This window comes from Ammospiza nelsoni, chromosome 10 (assembly GCF_027579445.1).
Source record: "Ammospiza nelsoni isolate bAmmNel1 chromosome 10, bAmmNel1.pri, whole genome shotgun sequence".
NCBI classification, from domain to species: domain Eukaryota; kingdom Metazoa; phylum Chordata; class Aves; order Passeriformes; family Passerellidae; genus Ammospiza; species Ammospiza nelsoni.
The window spans coordinates 16432341-16449488 of NC_080642.1; the positions used below are offsets into that span (position 1 = coordinate 16432341).

Below are 17148 nucleotides of genomic sequence, written 5' to 3' on the forward strand. Positions count from 1 at the left end.
AGCTGATGCAATAAACTTGTGGTTTTGGTTCACTAGTAGAGATTGATGTACCTCACCTGGTATCTCACCTGAGGACAGTAAACTCCCTGCTGAAGTCTCAGACAAGGTACCAGATTTACATGCAGTGGCTGATTCTGTTGGATTAAAGCATTTCAGTTCCTTCCTTATTCCCAGAGAGCTGACATGAGTAGCCAGAGTCTGATTTCACACCAGTTTAACACATCAGTAACATTTCAGTAGTATAATTCAATCACAAACTATGCCTTCACTTACACAGATAGCCAGCCAAGGTGAAAAATCAGGCCAAAAAGACAATTCCAGAAGCAAGGTTGCTATTGCCTGGAGACAGGCACATACCTCCCACAGATCTGTGCTCCACAGAGAGATTCCTTTCATCCATTCACCCAGAACAAGCAAACCCACAAATAGAAGAAATGAAGCATTCTGCTTCAGGCTTGGATCCACAGCATAGCTGAGCTAAGGTGCATCCCCTCTGCCATGGACCTATCAGCAAGCAGCTCCTACTGCCTCAGGGGAATAGGGAAAGCGGGGCTAAGACAGCTCCACCACACCCTCACCTACCTGCTGCACCAGCAGGACAGGCAGGACCAGGGCACAGCAGGACTGGAGCCAAGACATGAATTGGTTCTGCTCTATCCACCAGCTAAACTACTTCTCCTTCCCCTGACTTATTTCTGTAGCTGTTATCTAAGCTGCTAGCCCAGGCTTGTGTTTTGGTAACTCCATCATGGATTAGGAAGGAAGTGAAGGCATCTCAGCCTTGTGAGATGCAGTTCTCCCCCAAGCAGAGCCCTTCGCCAAGCTTCCCCTGGCAGTGCTGCACAAAGCAGCTTAATCCCTGAAGGGAAGAAGAGCTTCCAATCCCCAGCTCTGAAGCAAAGGCACATTTATTTTGAGCAGGCTCCAAACACTGCAGAGCTCCATCCTTTTTTTGCAAGATCCAGTCAGTCGTTAAAACTGACTGGTCCTGGCTGCTGGATTCTGCTTGCTTGCATTTTACAAAGCAGCCATGGCAGCTCCTCATGTGCTCCTCTGTGCAAATGTTAGCAATTACAGCTCACACAGACATGAAATGTAGGTATGCAGGCTTAATTAGAGCTAAAAAGATTTAAAGACAAATATTTCCCTTAGAGAAAACCCATCTGAAACCATACTTCAGACACTTGCTTGGACAGGTTCTTTGTGCTACAAAGAGTTATCCACACTGCACTGTGCTGGAAATCTTTAAGAAGAATAAAAGAATCAAGAGCTCAGAGCAAGCTTTAATTCCAAATGCATCACTGATGTCTATATTCCTGTGATCCCTTGACAGGTTTCTTTAACCAGCCAGCTGGGATTGCAGCCAGGCCAGAAACATTTAGTTCCAGACTGAAGGAAAAGCTCTTTGCATGTTCAGCCCCCTGCTGTAGATCAGCAGCACTAATAGTTATGGCTATGTTATATATAACAATGAATTAGAGCTGAAACATTAACGAGCTTTTAGCAGATGCATTCATTAGACCCTGCTGCAGTGAGTCTGAACCCAAGCAAAATGCTGAGCTGCCTGCTGCAGTTCTGTACAGTCTGCCGTCATTTCAATAATAGGAGAGATATTTTTGAACACCTTTGATCAGGCTTTTTTTTTACTTTTTGCAGAAATAGCTGAAAATAAGGAGCGTCTAGGTGCCATGTCATCCTTTCCCCTCACCTACAACTTGCACTGACTGATTCCAGAGAAGAAATTCCTTGGCTGACGGCAGAAATCCTGTCACTTCATCAAAGCTGGTGGCACAATCTGAGTTTACACACTCGAAAATTTAACTCAGTAAGGATTCACCTACCATAGCAAAATGTGGTCCTGGATAGCAATTTGCTTCCTCTAGCTAAATTAAAAATCCAAAATCAAATTTGTTTAAAACATAAAAGCAGAAAATTTATTTTCTTGAACAGACCCCATGTGGAAACTTCAGAAATCTGAATTTTCATAAGTAGATTAACTTTGGCATCTCCCACCATGAAACAAGAATATTTAAATCTAAAAATAGTATACTAAAGCTGTTTTAAGTTGGATAATTCAGCCAGAGGTGGCTTTCATTTCATCTAGCTCTACCTAATTTGCTACAGCTAAAACCTATTTGAGACATGCTGAGCGAAACAGACAAGCAAAGCATTCCCTTGTCACAGCTCAAAACTCCACTTTAAATCTTGCAAGTCACTGCACGCATCCTGTCCTATATTTAAAAGGTCACATTTGACCAAGCTATAATTAATCATACATCCTCACAATTTAATCAATTGGTAGATAGATTATACTGTTAGCTTTCTGTAGCAGCTTGAAAATCTTTTTGCCTTAGTTCAGCTTCTTTCCAACAAAGCAAGTCAGTTTACAGCAGAAATGTAAAAAGCTAATGCTCATCTGTTGGAGGAGACAAACGCAGGAGATGCCTCTTCCTTTTGTTTTCCTACTTAGAGATCAAGGAGAATGTACATCGGTATGGGGAGCCTGGTGTTTAATTATACAATAGCTATGGAGAGATAACAATCTCTTTGAAGTGCTTTAACTTCTGTGCCACTTTCTCAAATGCAAAAGGAAGGAAGATACTTATCACTTCGAATGATGCCAGCTTGGATGTGGGGGAGGAGACAAGGAGGAAGAAAGTCACACTAAGGAAAATATATATTCAAATTGATTAATAAATGTAAACACATCATTAGATTAAATACCAGGTTAGTTTCCTGACAGGTAGGTTGTCAGAAGGAGAGAAAAGAAAGAGAAGGAAGATCACAAAACCCAAACAGGTGCTAAAATAGTGGAGCTATTTGGAGCTTGATTCTGTTTCTATTTGTGTGGATGAGAATCTTTCCATCAACTGGATGCAGCAGGAGTGAGCCATGGGTTGTTTTCTGCAGTTCTTTGGGTCAGTATCAATTAACCATTTCCTACTTTATTCAGCTTATACACAATTAAAATCTAGATTTAAGCCACAAGGCGATTCATCTCTATCCAGGATTAGGTCTGAAGTCCTTTTTTGAGGGATTTCTTGTTTCAAGGAGGATATTCTGGTCAGGAATAGGCAAGGATACCTTTGCACTACCTGCAGAAATATTCTATTTTCAGCTACCAAAAGAGTAGGAGTAATCAAGAGGGAAAATTCTCTAAGTGCCTTGAACTGATCAAATCTGGCAAAATAAAAAGGGATAGATTTTAGATTAATAATTTTAGATTTTAGATTATTGAACAGGGAAGGCACACTACAATGAAAGTTTCTCCTTCCACTACCATCCTTTATAAATGGGTACTCTTAGTAGGTAGACTATAAAATCTAAAACAAAGCTTTAGCAAAGAGAAAATCTATACCAAGAAAACAAAGACGAAATAAAATTATTTCCATTCTCTGTTATTTACTGAGGGATCAGAAGTGTTCAGCTGTGAATTTCTCTGTTCAAAAACTCATAATTTTTTAGACATAAGGACAGCAGAATTTAATAAAAAAAGACAGACTGATAACCTAGGCAATGAAAGTGTTGCCAATTAAATTACACAGTTGATTAGTACCCATTAAAGCAGAGGGAGAGGGGAAGTATGGTAATTTAAGCATAGTGTGTGAGAAGACCTATAAACTGGTTCCCTTTTTGAGGGCTCCAGATCTGATCACATAATCTCCTGCTATTTCTTAGAGAATTTTGGCCCTCTCCATGACACATATTTATTTAATCTTACGTACCAGATGTATGATATACAGGTAAGCCCATACATATTTTAAAATTAACTGTTGCTTAATCTAAAATAAGTTTTTTTATTAAATAATATATAATTTCCATATGGCATGTGACACACATGGTTTGATTATCATAACAGTAACTTCCACTTCTCTCTGTGTACTTGCAAATACTCCCTAGAGACCAATAAAAGGACATATGGCTTAATGGCATCTCTTCAACTGTAATCATTATTACTGGTACATATTAAAGTATTAAAAGTGAACTGAGGGCTTGTCAAAGATCAGCTGTTCAATACAGACATTTGCGTTTCCTTTCAGACAAAAAGCCTTTCAGTTGGGCTCATGTTACAGTTTGGGTTTAAAACAACTCTTTTATTTGGAGGCACAACAGAAATTTCTTCTCTAAACATACACAGACAAGTGTACTCAGTTCCAAAAGCAAACCTTCCAAGGTAGGAACAATCTCATCCCATTCCAGCAGAACAACTGGTAACCTGCTATTTGGAAAACACAGCTTTATTTCTGTGGCTGAGAGACAGGCAAAGCATGTAACAGGCAGTGAAAATTGAATCCAGAATTAGAGCTTCAGTTCAATTTTTCCAAATTCTTGAGAGCTGTCTGGATCCAGAGAGTTATGACTGTAGGCCAAACATTAAGGTTCAGTGCCTAAACTCACATATGGAATATGCTTTTAATTTAGAAACTGGGCCAACATCCAATGATGGCAGCGAGGACACTCAGTTCTACTCTTCTTCCCAGGGAAGAACCAGTGGGTGTAAATGAGGGAACTGTTTGTACTACAACAATTGCTGTCTGATGCAATGATGGTAAGAGGTCACCAGCTTGTGTCTGATACCAAGTAGGGATTTTCATACCAAAATTACAGCTTTACTTGATAGCTGAGTCTCCAGCTCTCATCCTAGCAGGTCAGAGGCATCCAGACCCGCTGAACAAATCATCCAGACTCTCCTCCCAACACCAAAAATCCACCCAGAAACAGACCCTGCCTGAGGATTGCAGCTTGAACATTACATATCTCATGTGTGATCTTCAACTTAATTCTAGCAACCAAATAAAAGCTCAAACAGTCCGTTCCTCATATTTTCTCTGCAGCTGCACTCAATACCCAGGCCTTCAGAAATGGCATTCAAGTGTGAAGCACAAGGTTGGTTTAATCTTCCTCAGAGCTTCTGGATGGTGCAGTTGTACAAATATCAGACAACATTATTATTTATTGTTTTCCAAACAGGAATAATTAGGATGTGTGTGAGTGTTTTTCTCATCAAGATGCACATTAGTAATTCTGGGACTCCACCACATTTACCTTTGTGCATACACAAAACAGTGGAGTTGGCTTATCACTCCAGATGTCTGGTGCAAAAGACATCTGATCCCAACAATAACCAAAGACCTGGGACATTAAACACACAGTTTTAAACCATATTCTACTGCCCCTCCAAACAAACCAGCTCAGTATCACTTTGAATCACACTAGAATTAACAAACTGTCAAACCCAAGCTACTGACAAAAAGGCCTTTTTCATCAAAATTTACATCTCCACAGCTGCTTAAGGAGTACCTTATTAACTCTTTTCATAGCTCATCTCTCTGTCTCTAATGAAAACTGAAAACTTGGTTCCTGTTGTTTCCCTACAGGTAATGAAATTATATGGCTTCTGAACTTTAGCCTGAGAATCTGCAATTAAGGAATGCTACCTTCATTCTATACATAGAGATTTTTCCATTATTAAAAATTGAAAATCAGTCTGAGACTCCTAACAGGATCAGCAACCTCTGACCCAGCAGCTTTCAGCTTAAGGTGATGAAGAATAGAAGCAAGCAGCCTCATCAGGAGGTGCAGAGGATACGCCCCACTGCTCCCAAGGAGGCTGAGGGAAGGTCTGCAGGCAGGACACTCCAGTGCTGCTGCCCCAGCATCCCTCACCCACCTCCATGGCCCCATCATGGCACAGCCACAATGAGACACGGTCACTCCTGCTAGGAGCTCATAGTCTGGAGATAAGAAGCAGGCAAAGCAAGGGGGGAAGCAAAGGAAAACAGGTTTAGTGACTTTGTTCAGGTTTCATTTTCTAACAGCAGAGAGAAAAGAAAATTCTTCTCTCCAAAGCCCTACTTTGCTAACTTTTTGTCCTCCAAAGTGCTGCTTATGGCAGGGGAGTTCAAACGAGTCTCTCCATCCTTCTTCCTCTGGACAACAGGATATCCCCCTTTAAGCTCTTGTCTGAATTATGAGGAGCTGAGAATTTATTTACATCAGTTCAAGTCCTCTTGCTGGAGACTTTTGAAACATATAATTTTCAGATCTTTTTTACTGCTTGCATCTCCTACTCCTCACCCTTTCTCCCTTCCTCAATATCCACCTCTCCTGCAAATCAGAAGACTTGCAATTTTCACAAAAAGGAAAGCAGCAAAGAAGCACATGCAAAAATTCTGTTGCAGGGAGAAAATAAAAAAGCAAGCAAACAAAAACCACAAACAGGAGGAAGAAAAGACAGAGTTACGAAGAAAAACATTTTCCAAGAAAACCCTTGCAGAACCAGACAACACTTGGTGTTTGGACTTTCAGTTTTAAGCCCAACTGAACCACCTCTCTGTGGCCTTCTGCTTGAAGATGTAAACAGCTCCGGCCACAACAATGCTTTTGTGTAAAAATCAGCACTGGCAAAGCATATCAAATATTTTTTGTCTCACACAGGAAAGGATTCCATTTGCTTTGGGAACAATTCAATGTTATCTACTACCATCCAACTTAAAAGTTTTGTATAGTATGAAAATAAAACCAAACACCACGCTCACACACAAAGAATAACAAGCACAAAACAACTCACGGGTACTCTATAGGCTGAAATTAGTTTGCACAAATTATTCAGTGAGCCCTTATGAATAATGAATGCATTGTGGAAGCCACGACTAGCTTATGAATTATTTATTAACTGAAATATGGGCTGAATTTGTCAGATAACCTTATTTTCCACAAATCATTCAACCATCTCCTACATTAAATGGTACCAACTGGTCTCCAAACAGCCCTACCTGCAAAATATAATCTTTGTTTTCTGTGGCAGGAGAGGAGCTTTTAAAATCAAATTTCTGGAGACCTTCCATAATATTGTCTGTCAAAGCTTTGCTCAAAAAACAAGTAATTATCCAGAACCAATATTAATGCCATCCTATATTTTAATTACCAAAGGCTATAATGTGACAGCTTGGCACCTATCCTATCAATCCCAAGTCTGAAAAGAGAATATGGGTGGAAATTACCTACCACATAATACTTTAGGAATAGTCCTGCCAATCACAGTGCCTTTAAAAGGAGTCATTATTTTTGAGTTGTCTGGGAGAGAGAATAACTAAAACACCCCAGTAAGTGAATGAACATGACCAGAAATTTAAAATATTTAATTTTGAAATGTTTAAAAATGCTTGGGAAATTAATTCAAACTTGACATTTTATAATATAGCCTCTTTTTGTGAAGATGTTGCTCTATAGCCTATTTAACCAAGGACTCTGAAAGTAATTTATCAGTATATGTAAAAATCTTCCACATGGGAGGTACTATTGGTACATGGAAATCGTCCTACTGGGTTGGACCTGAAGTCTCTTTGATGGCACCCAAACTTTACAGAATCTTGCAAGAAACCTGCAGCAAGCAGCCAGCTCTCCATCACACTCACAAACATCACAAGAGCAAGCTGCCGCTCTTGACCCAATTCCTGCTGGGTGCCAGAGGCACAGGGAGGCGTTATCACTGCATCCCTCCAGATGCAGGCACCGCGCATCCCTGTTCCTCCCGCAGCACTCACGAGGCACAAGGAAGCTCCTCTCCGTGCCCTCATTTCCCGAGCGTCCCAGAGCCAGATGGAACTTGACCGAGCGTGAAGGAGGGACCATCCCCTCGAACAGCTCGGTGCTGTTACAGGTGACCTCTGCAAGGCCAGTGTGTGACGCAGCCCTGCCGTGCCGAGCGCTCCTCGCCGTGCTGGCGCCGCTCCACCGTCGCACGCGATGGCAGCAGCGCCGGCCGGGGCTGCCCCTCCCCGGCCTGTCACACCTTCCAGGACAGCCGGGGCTGCCCCTCCCCGGCCTGTCACACCTTCCAGGACAGCCGGGGCTGCCCCTCCCCGGCCTGTCACACCTTCCAGGACAGCCGGGGCTGCCCCTCCCCGGCCTGTCACACCTTCCAGGACAGCCGGGGCTGCCCCTCCCCGGCCTGTCACACCTTCCAGGACAGCCACGGAGAGCATCGCAGGCCAGGGATGCTTGTACCCAGCTTGTCACGTCTTCCAAGGGTGGCCACCGCGAGCAGCGCCGGGGATGCTCGTCCCCAGCCTGTCACACCTTCCAGGACAGCCGGGGCTCCTCGTCCCCAGCCTGTCACACCTTCCAGGATAGGCACAGAGTGCAGCTGCCGCCTGCATCAGCCGAAGGAGCAGCTCAGGTGGGATTCCATCCCCCCTGGGCTGGAGCAGCCCCACACGGCAGAACGCCGCTAATGATGGCGGTACCGGGCTGAGGAAGGCGCTGATTGCGCCGTAATTGTTGCTCGCTTAAGCAATTGTAAGGAAGGATTGCTGCAACAGTGCCAAAAATCCTGGGGTGCTCGTGACCTTTTGTTGTGCTTGCTGCGGTCTCTGGCAGCTTCAGCAGCGCGATGGCTCACGGCAAGCCGCAGCTACTCAAGTATTTGTTCGGGGTACAAATGAATAATGAACAGGACATGAATCAGGACCCCCTACATCAGCATTCTTACCCTAAAAATGTCAAAATGCAACAGGCTACTCACAAACAAACATGCAGAGATGAAAAAAATAGCATTTCCCCAGTGGTTTATTGCAAATCCAGTTCAGGAATGAGTTCATCCCAAATGTTTTTCTGGTAAATAAAGGAAGTTGAGCTAGATTTATGTCAGCTTTCACTGCCTCAGGACAAATTGTGAACTTGGGAAAAGTGGGAAAATATACTAATTAAAGATCTATTTATTAATAGATCCAATTGGAAACTATTTCTAGTTTCTCATCTGGACAAATACAATGAAATGAAAGAATGAAGAAAATGTACCATTTTCTGCAGTTGTGGGTGCTTCATTCTCTTTTTCTTTATAGCTACTATGACAATTCAACAAGTATTCTACCATAGCTGAGATGTGGTTATTGCCATAGGATGTGTTATCAGCATAGCCAGGAAATGATTCACTTGAGGCAATTAGAACTGACATACAAGCCTTCACTACAATTACAAAACTGGGAGGGTTTATGACCACACAGGCTTTTTTCCTGTGTGGATATAGTGTGACCTGACCACAGAGTCACCACACATTCCCATTAAAAATCAACAAAAAACAAATCAAAAGCATCAGTCTCCAAGAAAGAGGATAAAGACTAAACTGTCTTAACAGTTTCCTCCATGAATAGACATAAAGGCCCTAAAACAATAGCAACACAGATGTTACAAGTGGAAATCCCATTTTATGAAAAACAGTTACAGCCTGTCCCTTGTTGAGAAGACCTCTCTCCTTCTGATGCTTTGAGACACTTCATAAATAAAAAGAAAATAAAATTTTAATAAAAATTCAGAGGCTGAGAACTCTACTTCCAAAATTAATTCCTTTAGGCTGAAAATTAAATATTTAATCATGTATGCAATGAGATTCTAAAACTGCAGTGGGAGAAAACTGGCTAATTTTAGGATTAGGATAAATTTGCTCCTGGATGCTTCACCAGATTATGAGAGACATTTGTTCTAAAAAATGCATCACTGCATCTCCTGTTCCCCTTCTGTGCTCAGGTGAGTGGGCTCAGAGTGCATCCTGTAAAAGCCTTACCCACCACAGGCTCAAAATGCTTGGATTAGGGTGTTCCACTGTTTCCTATCCACACAGAGAAAAAGATGAAGAGGGCTGGGAAAAGAGATTTGCATCTCTTTCAGCAGAAAATATTGCAAAGAGACAAACAAGGACACAGCAGTGAAAGCAAAGCAACTACAAAGCTTTAGGTGAGGCAATCAGAGTATGAATCATCTGAGGAACTTGGCCACTGCTTGTCAAACAAATTATTCATCAAATTACATCTGCTGGTCTTTGACTGGTTCTAATAAATATCCCAAGCTTTAAAAAGCACAGTAGTAAACCAGCAAGATTATATATCTTTTTATCATGTGGTCTCACAAACACAATGAAGAAAGTGGAAATTGTTGCAAATTGAAGATGCCACTGAGAAGGCTAAGAATCAATTTTGATTAAACAACCTGAAATTTATTTTAGTTCAAACTAAAAATAGATCAATGCTTTGACTTCACAGAGAAGAGGAGAAAAATAGCAGGCAATGCATTTCTTTGTCAAGCTGTCATTTCATGTTCACCCTTCTAAACAAGTTCCACTCACCTCAGCTACCTTAAGGCTACTGCAGACTTTTAAACCAACAGCTTTGGCAGGTCTGCACCATATGGGCACTGCATCCCCTTGTAAATTCTAAGTTACTCACAGCCATACAGTAAATATTCAGGCAATCCTGCTCATCCAGGCACCTTCTGCTACAACTTTAACACCTGGGTCATATTGGTAGAGACATCTACATTGGGGCATAGTGCAAAATTTGATCTGAAAATGGCTGAATCTGAGCCCCATCTGCTCATGGACACAGCTGTGGTTTGCAAAGCTAAAAGATCCCCAACTCAATGAACCCAAAGGTGACTGCTGTGTGCTGTGAAACCTTGTCCTCACCAGAACTGCAGTGCTCAATACACACATAAAACTGCCAACACAACAACCAGTTCATCTAAACATTGCAGCCTGCAAGTCTCCTGAAGCACTGGGATTGTACAAAACCAGTCTGTCTAGGAAAGGCTACTTTAGCAAACAAGCATCTCAATTTTTTTCATGCGTACATCTGCTCTCCTGTGTTGATCTACATGATTAAAAAATGAGAAAAATATAAATTCAGGTATGCAAACAGTTATGTTAACAGTCCTGGACTTAGGTCAGGAACCAAGGCAAAGAACCAAAAATTAAATGTTTTAATAAAACAAAGTTCAATTTTCTCTTTCCATGAAATTTAAAGGCCTTCCTCAATGCACAGCTCAGCACTATAACTTGCTAAAGAGAGATTAATCTTAGATCTTCCTAGAGATCTTACACTTCTTTTTATTTTTTGTTTTCCTGATAATTGACAGAAGGTTTCCATATGCTACAGAGTACACAGGAGAAATGATTTCCAGTTCCCAAACCAAGAAGTGGAAAGGCTGAATTTTGGGACTGCAGCTTGCTAACAACACACACAACTAATCACCCTGGTTCGTTTTGGCAGAAAACAACTGAGAATTCCAATTCCTCTGCTGCCTCTCTCTGTTCTCCTGTTTCTGCTTCAATGCCTCTGGTCATGGAGAGATTCTTCTAGCAGGTTGACAAGCACTGTGGAACAAATGGCACCTTAAATCACTGATGGTTCACAAAGCACATTGAAATAAACATGGATCGACCACTTTGGCCTTCAGATGATCTCAGTCTGTGAGGTGTCTCTTCACTCAGAGCAGAGACACTCACCCCCTTTTACTGCCCTGAGACTGTTCCTCATGCACTTCACTGAAAGCCAACACTGGCACATTTTCCTGCTGTCATCAGCACAGAAAGCACAGCAAAGCCACAGGACAGAACACACACAAAGGATCTGGAGGTCACAGCCTTGCAGGGACACCAGACATGGGTGAGTATTTTAAGGAAGCAGGCTTAATGTTTCCAGTAGGTTGGTTGGTTTGGTTGGGTTTTGGTTTTTTTTTCCATCCCACTCCTACATTTTACCATATTTAATCTGGAATCTCACCTTATGTGAGAAGATGATGAAAGATGTTGCTGAAAGCCAGGCCATCTGCAGCCTGTGCCACTTTTGGTAGTGTTTTAGGTCAAGAAACAACTTAGAAGTGAGAATATCCATTGAATCCATATTCAGCGGTCACATTTGAAGTTTTTAATATGTACATGTTTCAACATGAAGTGACCTTTAATTTCAGTATTTTAAAAATATATATCAAAAGAAAAAATTTGGACTTGGCCTTTTAAATTCATTTCACAGGAAAAAAAAAAAAAAACAACCAACCAAAACCAAACAACTCTGATTCTGGTTTTAGTTGGAAAGTAAAATTCAAAAAATGCAGAATTTCCTACAAAACAGAATTTTAAAAGTCTACATAATGCTTTTTCAGTTCCTCAAAATTATTTTGTAGGAGGAAAACATAACTGGGAAGCAGAGAAAAAAAATTTCTCATGGCATACATAGTTATTACTTAATGATCTGTAGAGCAAAAAGGCACAAAGACAATAGGTGCTGCATTATTATTTGATGCATTTGGAGGTATTAGATCAGGAGAATTCTAAACACTTGGAATATTTTTACTTTTGCATGATTTATCTTCTGTGCCTTGTTTTGATCTCATCTTCTGACCACCATTCTTGAGTTCAGTAAACAGGGAAAATTGTGAGGATCTCTACCCACAGATTTCAAAGCAGGCAGCTTCTCACTCTCAGCATGTTCTTGCCTGCTGCTCAGATTAGAAATGGAAAAAGCAACATTATGCAATATTTCTGCTAGAGTACACACAGGCCTAATATGCTCTTTAGGTGTTATAAGAAAGCAGGAGATAGACTGACAAATTTCTAGGGAAGGTAATTGTTTGAACAAACAAGAAACTAAGATGGGAAGAGAAAAATTATTCCAGCCTTAAATTTTTCCCCGATATTTCATCCTCTATCAATAGGAGGAAATAAAATAATCTCCAGATGCTAATATGGGTGTACCAGCTCTTTACTAAAAATGCAAATATGAATTTCCTTTCCTTTTACATGGCAGCTCCAAAGTTTTGAAGGCTAATATGCTGAGAGCTATCATATTTTATATAGTAAAGATCATTGCATAAACACTACTGTAAGTAGTCAAAGCTGTGCTCCAATCACCCAAAAACCCTTCTGATTCTTGTACCAAGTATATTCCCTTAGTTTAAACAGAACCTAGTAGCCTCCAACAGACACCTGAACTCATCTGCAATGCTTGTTCTATACAGAGTGAATACGGATTGAAAGAAAGCTCCTGTAGTTGTATTTTTATTTGTACAAATGCCTTTCCTCAGGAGCTGCAGGCCCATGCCAGGTGGCAGCAGCTCTCTTCTGGAGCACAGGGCAAAGCTTGGCCCCAACACTGAGAAAAGCCACCCTGCCTTGTGCCCCAGGCTCGTGCTGTGATGGGACCTGCAGCTGCCAGAGGACCCCAGCTCTGGAGCTTTCCACCCAGGCCACCTCCTGGGTCACTGTCCCCCAGCCTCTGCAGTCCCTGCTGTGTGGCTCAGGGAGCAGGAAGCACCACAGCCCTATTTACATGCACACCAGCCCCTGCATAGCAGTAAACCCCAGTTCTGAGCAACTGCTGGTTATTCTGCCCCATAAAACACATCCAGGACAATGACTGACAGGGACAGAGAGCACTGAGGCTGGAGCTCAGGTGAACGCCCCTGCTGGTCATGTGGAATTTGACCTCACACCATAGAAACCCTCCAGGCAGTTTTACTACAGCTTTGTGATATCAAACAGACACACTCAAGTACCAAAAAAACACAACAAATGTGTCAAGCATGCTAAAGGCCAGCAGGCATACTGACATATTTTTCCACCAAAAGCAGAAGAATTTTATTCTGTCTTAATGCAAGACATAATTTTATAAGCCAACATATGGAAGGATAAAATACTTCCTAAAAATTATTCAAAAAATACTGGCAAAGTGTTGTTTATTTTCACACAGAGGCTGAACTATAAGCCATTTAATCATGGAATTGACCTTGCAGTTGGAGGTTTAGTGAGACTGTACAGCAGGAGATGTGCTAGAAAAAACAATGCTTGCTATGCACTACCTCAGGAACTGGACTACTGTGGTTAATGTGCGTGTGTAAACTAGCTGTTACACACAGGCTCTGAACAATTTCTTTAATTAATAAAAAACACAAACAGCCATATATTTCATTAAAACAAATTGTAAGGTCTCTTTTTCAAGTAGTATCAATTAAAACTAGTAAACAGCATCACCTTGCGTCAATAACAGCACTAGAGCGTGCATTCCAGTCATTTACAAGGCACTTGATGATAGAAGGTCTACAATAAATATGCAGTTCTGATGGCCTTGCCATTAAAGACTGAAAAAAGCTTTTTCCATCCCCTTATTTACATGAAATGGACAAAAAAAGGTTAGAAATAACCAACCTCCCTTTCTATTTTGCTGTCACTGCATTTCACTTGCTCCCAAATGCTCAAGCATTTCACTTGCTCTCAAAGAACACCCCAAAGTAATTCTGAAAAATTAAAGGAAAAACAATATAGAAAAAAGTTATGAGATTCTGTACAAAGAGGAGGGAGAAATTTACTGATTCAATTATTTTCCATCTCAACAGTTCGGCACCCAGAAATTAAAATGTATAAAGGAATATAGTTTTTCTTACCCTATTTTTCCTGACTCTTCATTTATTTTGAAGTAGAACAAAAGTTGTCAAATGAAAACAAACCAGAAAGTTTGCAGCAAACCCCTTCATGGCATGGCATTTCCTTACATTAAGGACTTCTGCAGCAAGACAGATCCCTTGAGGTGTCAGTGTGGTCACAAGAGATCACAGGGGATCACAGACTTCACCCCCTCTCTTTAGGCAGTGCCTTGGTGTCACACGTGGGAGCCAATTGCAGATCCCTGGGACCCCGTGGAGAGAAGAAGCAACCTCCAGAAAGCCCTTGCTGAGCTCCCATGGCCTGAGACAGCCTTTCAGAGCAGTCAGAAGGTGGCAGAAGGAAAACTGGGACTTCATCCTTTAGCTACTCAATAAAGTCTTCTGCTGCTGAATTTCCACCTCTGGAAATTAAAATAGCCCGTAACCCAGGCCAGTGTGCCTGCAGTCTTCTTGCTTCTGATGCAGACTTTAAAACATGGATTTCATCAGAACTAAACCAAAACTACTACTGCAGCCACAAGGATCAGAGAATGAGCCAGAGTGACGCTGAGGGGCCAAAGCTGTCTCCCTAAAACTCCTGTGCTTCCCAAAAGAGCTGGCTCAGAAGGTAGAGGCCATCAGCCTCCACAAGGAAGGGCCAGATAAAGTTGCTCTGGGACAATTTTACTGGGGCAGCGACCTGCAGTTTGGCTTTGCTAAGCTTGGTAAAACCATCTACATTCATACATCCCAATGAATTTCAGCAAACAGGAAGATTCCCAGCTCCTGCTGGGGTGAGGTGCAGAGGCCAAAGATCACAATCCAGGACAGTCTGTCTCAACCTTTCCAGAGTAACATCCCACAAAAACATTAATGCACCTGTATGGACTTCAGCACTACACTCTCAGAGATCCTGATTTGAGCTCACTATTGGGCTGATGAGAACTGCTTATTCCTTTAGTATTGTGGGAGTTCTTCAATTTTACAGTTAGGGTTTCACATTGGCTAAAAATATTTTTTTTCATTAAAGAAAGAGCAATGGAAGAAGTTACTATTCTGAATACAGGGGAGAAACCTCTGCTTCTCTCTGTTTACTGCCATATTTAATTTACCAGATGCATGCCTTAAAAAACAAGAAATTTAATAGCTTAGGATGGCATAAATCTTATATAGCCATTGTGACACCAAGAAATGAAAACTTCATTGTGGCACAAACTACGTTTTCACCCAATGTTAATTGCAGTATTTATCTCAAAGTGCAAACCAACACAAAACATTTTAGAGAAAAAGACCTAAGAAGAGTAAACAACACATGCTGGTCAACCTTACATTAACATCAGCATACATTAATAATGGCATCATAACACAGGAACACTGAATGCTGCTACTTTTAAAGAATGGATCATTTTCAAGCAAGCACAGTTGTTAATTCCCTTACTAGAAAAGCCACATATTTCTATACATTTCTTTTTTCAGGGTTTTTTTTTGTATTCTCAGTTAAAATGAATATTTGGAGAGTGAGAGGGAAATGACAATAACGGATGTTAGACATTTAGGAAGAAACCAGAGGTCAAAGCTCTCCTGTCACTTCCAAATGCCCTTAAAACTGCATTTGACAAGAAAATGCATTCAGCTTATTTTGTGCATAGCTTAGAATTCAGGGCAGCCCACAGCTCTCCCCCTTCCAAGTGCTTGGGAATGGTAAACAAATTGGCAGATAATTACATTCCGTCTCTTAGCAACCCTAAATGTCTTGCAATGAAGTTGTTGGGCTTTTTTTCTGATGTGTAGTTGTAATGACATTATTTCCACAAATTTTAGACCCATTCCAACAAACCCACTTCATACAGAACCTCCTATATCAGCATTCAGTTTAATGGTAGCAAAGATCAGCTAGTGAAAGCTACCATCTTGTTTGTAATCTCTTGGGAAGACAATTCACAATAAATACATACTGAGAACAAACAAATGACTAAGTAGGAAGAGGCTAGTCAAAATATTTTGTCATGAGCCTAAATAGCCTTTTCCACTGCCATAACTGCAAACAAACAATACAGAAACCTGTGGTTTAAACTCAAACCTTTAGACAGCAAAGTTCATTAATTTACTGAATTAATGAAATTTGAAATTTTACAATAGAAGAGAGGTTTGGGTCAGTTTCTCAGGAAAAGAATTGAATGTGGTAATCTTTTCTGAAAATGCAATTGTACTTGTAGGTATGAAGGAATTCTAAAAAGCCAGTTCATGAAAGGGGAAATATTGCTGCCACTCCTCCCCTTCTGCAGACACAGCACAACAGAGCAGCAGCAGACTGCTGGGAGCAGTTGTCAAAATCTTTACTACATTTTAGTGGAGTGGAGAGGGCCTTTGTTCAGTGCCTTCCCTGGAAAGACAATCTCTAAGTTTCCTTTCCCTCCTAATAATACATCAGAACAGATATCAATAACAAAAAAGATGCTGAAAAATCAGTACTGTCATATAAATACAATAAAAAACAGTAACCTAGAATACCTTATTCTGCCAAAACAGTTTTACTACACATTCCCTTACATGTCTCCTTATTTAAAAGTTGATTTTGTATTAGAATCAGTGTACAATCACTGGCAGAGATGTATGGATACACAATTTGTCACTGTGTCCCTAGTAACAAAGATAATATTGCCTCTCTGTTTAGTGGCTGATTTAGGTACAAGTATCTCTCTAAATTAATTCCCAAAGCAGGTTATTGTTCCCTTACCATAGATCTTCCCCAAAATGGTAACCAAATAATAAACTCATCTGAAGCAGGAAGAAAAAGCAGTCTCTCACTGAATAGTGTTAATTATCAGTATTTGTACCCTAACTGATTACTTAGGAAATGAAGATAAAAATCTGACAGTCTGGAACTGGACACTGAAAATAGATTTTCCTCAAGTGCAAGAGCAACACCATAAATCACAAAAATTAACTTCAGCA

At 40.9% G+C, this 17148-nt stretch overlaps 1 protein-coding gene and 1 long non-coding RNA gene across 3 annotated transcripts in view; both read right to left on the reverse strand.

The window, feature by feature from the left end:
• NYAP2 (neuronal tyrosine-phosphorylated phosphoinositide-3-kinase adaptor 2) overlaps window positions 1–17148 on the reverse strand; it is a 135861-nt gene that overhangs the window by 99653 nt on the left and 19060 nt on the right. The window lies entirely within an intron of this gene.
• The window catches only part of LOC132077729 (uncharacterized), a 47846-nt gene that overhangs the window by 21042 nt on the left and 9656 nt on the right, over window positions 1–17148 (reverse strand). The window contains exon 4 of one of the 2 annotated variants that reach the window (XR_009419105.1): window positions 8980–11149. The exons of the other annotated variant lie outside the window; for it this stretch is intronic. This is a non-coding gene — a long non-coding RNA (uncharacterized LOC132077729). Of the gene's footprint in view, window positions 1–8979; window positions 11150–17148 lie in introns of those variants that run through there. 2 annotated transcript variants of the gene reach the window in all.